The sequence below is a fragment of the Microtus ochrogaster genome, chromosome 15 (assembly GCF_000317375.1).
Source record: "Microtus ochrogaster isolate Prairie Vole_2 chromosome 15, MicOch1.0, whole genome shotgun sequence".
Classification (NCBI taxonomy): Eukaryota; Metazoa; Chordata; class Mammalia; order Rodentia; family Cricetidae; genus Microtus; species Microtus ochrogaster.
The window spans coordinates 3,271,074-3,274,888 of NC_022017.1; the positions used below are offsets into that span (position 1 = coordinate 3,271,074).

Genomic DNA, 3,815 nt, shown 5'->3' on the forward strand with positions numbered 1-3,815 from the left:
ACAAGCTTAACAAGTTAAGATGCTGGGGCCAGCCTCGATTACATAACAAGCTTAACAAGTTAAGATGCTGGGGCCAGCCTCGATCACATAACAAGACCATGACTCCCAAAATCAAGAAAGAAGGGAATAAATAAATAAATAAAAGCCTGTATTTGTAAACAATTCCCCAGGGAATTCGGATCCATCTGGGATCAGATGCACCAGGTTTAGAGAACGGTGTCTGGCACAGAGCCAAACCTGTCTCCTTTGCTTCCATTCTTTCCACATTGCTGGCTGGGTGGACATGGGCCACAGAGGGACGGGACCCTTAGCTCCTCCTAGGTGCCTCCCCATCTCTCTGGGAAGAAAGCGAGCAACACAAGACCAGGGACTTGGTGACGCTGCTGCATGAGGGTGAGCATGGGTGTGGAAGAAAAGAACGTGCTCTAAACATCAGCAGCTTAGGGTAAGGTGGGCAGTCACGTGGAAGCCACTCCTGCTCCAGCCCTGGGAATGTGATGGCATGGATCAAGTCCCATCTCAGGTTAAGAATGGGGCAGGGGCATAATCTGGATCTTAGGGTTGTCTTTTACTCCTTAGCAAAATTGCATGAAAGACATGTGTAGACAGAAACATTGCTGCTGTTGGCCAGAAATGGCTGCCTTCAGCATTTGCCTGCATGGTCTATCAACAGGATGGTGGTGGGAAGACCCAGCCGTTCAGATGGCTGCCTTCAGCATTTGCCTGCATGGTCTATCAATCAACACGATGGTGGTGGGCTATCGCAGAACAAGCCTGGGCTTTAGAGTCTTAGGCATCTGCAAAGTGGTACAGTGCAATGGTCCCCCCTCATCTGAGGTAAGGTATCCCCAAACCACACTGACAGAGCCAAACTGCACGTCCTGTTCCTCTCTACTCATAACAAACCTATAATAAAGTTTAACTTGTATGTTGGGCACAGAAGACATTAATATTAATAAGAAAATACTTTGTCCTTGAACTTAAAGGAAGCACCTTTAGCTTCTCCTTGGTGTATCTGAGCTGTCAGCGCCACTGCGCTTGCGCTTTGGGCCGTTAAGTGAAATAAAGGTTACTTGATCATAAGCACAGCAATACACAGCCTGATAACGCTGACAGCTACTAGATGACTAACAGGCAGGTAACACACACAGCATGAATCCATAGACAAAGACATGATTCATATGACCAATGAGATGGGGACGATAATGAGATCTCACTATACTCTGGAGGCAGTATGGATTTAAACCTTAAAAACCCCTTCTTTCTGGAAGCTCCTGTGAACTATTTTCACACCGCAGCTGACTGTCAGTGACTGAAATCCCCAGCAGGGAGATGGCAGATAGAGAAGCCTCCTGTGGAGTACAGGGGTCGATGGGATGCTCTGGCTGACCAAGCCTCCACTACCTTCAGCTATCGGGTTGGCACAAGATCGTGTGCCATTCCCGGGCAAATGCAGAGTGTAACTTGGCAGTAACTTAAGTTGGCAGGTGTGAAAGATGCACTTGGTGTTACTGAAAGGTCAACCATTGTCTGGTGTGGTGGCACAGACCAGCGCTCAAGGGCCTCCTGAGGCAGGAGGATTGAGAATCTGAGGCCAGTTCTGTCTCAGAAAGAACAAGCCAGCCATGATGTCTCCTGGTCTCATTGACCAAAGCCTGAAGCAGGCTTCTCTTCTACAAGCTGGGCACAACGATCTCCCATGCTACATAGAATACTACATGCTACATAGAAGGATAATTGAGAAGACAGGTAGGAGGACAAACAGTAGTGGTGGTCAGAGAGGACAGACCCTGACTCTCACTGAGGCTGCTCATAAACAGAGGGGTGTGCCTAAGAAGCCGCCAGCCCGGGCAGACCTCTCCAGAACGGGCTGACAGTCTAGGATCCCAGCCTGGGGAAAGGCTAGGATTCCCTTTGGCCTGGATGTAAAGGACACCCACGGCAGGGGAATTTTATGACCATCTAGGGTTAAAGGTGAGATTTGGGACATGGCCTTGTAATGACAAGTTCCTGAAGCAGGAGCTGGTCTGGAAAATGTGGGCTCCGTGAGGAGTTTCAACGGCATGGGGAAGTCACCCATAGGTCAACCCAGCACCCTGGAGGGGCATGGGAGCTCCGGGAGGGGAAGAATCCTTGGAATGGATTGGAAATGGGTAAGGGAAGCTAAAGGCCTCAGGACACCTAGCAAGAGTAAAAGTTTTTGATTCCCCATCCGAATTTGTCCAGCTCCCTCCTGTTCTCAGGTGGGGTAACAGGCAGGTATGTGTCCACAACCCAGGGACGGCTGGCTCTCTTATTCAGCTAAAACTGAGCCCTCCTTGCACGAATCTCAGAGATCTCTGAGAGGTCGCTGAGATCTGCGCGAAGGAAAAGTCCACTGAGACCAGGGATGGGTCACCCTGCTCGGCCCAACGCGACCTCGACTCACCTTTGGAAGGGCGGCAGGACCCCCGCCTCTCCTCCCCAGAGGCGGCTGGGATCTCTCGTCCAGAGCCGGTCTGGAGCCAGGAAAAGGCTCGGTCCGCGCAGCTAGCGCGGCGGCCTCCCGGGACTGGGAAGGGGCTGGAGCAAAAATGTTTCTTATTCTAGCTTCTTCCTGCCTGGCCCGGCTCCACCACTCCCTCCTAATAACCCGTTTCCTATTGCCCAGCAGGCCTCCCGGCCGCAGGGCCCAGCGCTCCAGAGGGCTGCAGACCTCAGTGCGGCCGCCCCAGCCCCCCCTCACCCGAACTCGGACCTTGGAGTCCCGTGGGTCTTGGGCAGGCCCGAGGGGAACCAGCCGGTAGCCGAGGCATCAGCCTGGGCCCCTAGAAGGGATGAGGGAAGCGCTCACGGAGAGGCAGAAACCCGGATTCCGGCTCCAGAGGGAGCAGAGTGGGCACCTGGGGAGGGACCTGCCCTTACCTACCTTACTCCAGGTGCTCAGGGAACAGCGCAGTGAGAGCTGAGTTTGGACTGGGAGGGTTTGGTCAGTTGGCTCCGCCCTTTGGGATTCCCCAGGAGGCCTAAATCTTTCTGCCTCCAAGCTCTTGCCCCTTCGCCCTTAATACTTTCATTCCGTCCCTCCTCTGCAGTCCTGTCCAATGTTCAGCCGAGGGCTAAAGAGGTCCAGCTTGGTCCAGATAGTCTTAAGGGTTTGGCAGTTGCCCTCTCCATCAGTGGAGGCCAGAACTGAGCGAGAGGCTGCTTTGGACTTTCTGTCCATTTGGGGTAGGAACGCAACCATGAGATGCGGGGGTGGGGGTCCCACCAGATGGACTTTAGAATTTTGGGCATGGAGCTTCCTGAGGCTGGGACGTGCAGCTGGGGAGCGGGACAGAAGGACTCGGTGGTAGTGATAACACAGTCTTCTTCCTAACCCGGCTGTACAGGCTGGGACTGTGGGGAAGTCTAGGCCTTCCTTGGCAGGACCTGAGCTTTCTTCTTAGCCTTGTGAGCGTTCACCCCGACTCTGAAGTACATCCACCTACAGAGAATCCAGGCTAGTTGCTGAGACCCTAGGAACACCTCCAGGGCTTCAGCACCATGTGTTAATGAACATGGTACACTATCCTACAAACAGAAAAAGATGGTGCCAATCTCGGTTCCTTAGTCTGAGCCTCTGGCAGGATTAGAGGCTGGGGGAGACAATGGCCAGTGGCTCAGACTGACTGACTTCTCTTTCTCTGCTGAACCCTCACCCCCATACACCACGGCAGCTTCTTGAGTTGTGAGCCTCCTGAATTTCCAGAGCCCCAGAAAAGCGAGTTTCAGCCTCAGGACAGACTGCCATGCAGTCAGAAGGAGCACCATGGTTATAGTCTCTGTTTCCAGAC

General features: G+C 53.1%; 1 protein-coding gene across 1 annotated transcript in view; it reads right to left on the bottom strand.

Moving 5' to 3' along the window:
• Acvrl1 (activin A receptor like type 1) overlaps nt 1-2,506 on the bottom strand; it is a 13,953-nt gene extending 11,447 nt beyond the window's left edge. The window contains exon 1 of the mRNA XM_005353866.2: nt 2,429-2,506. The gene's annotated coding sequence lies outside the window, so the exon portion shown is untranslated. The remainder of the gene's footprint in view (nt 1-2,428) is intronic.
• Between the last annotated feature and the right edge of the window lie 1,309 nt (nt 2,507-3,815).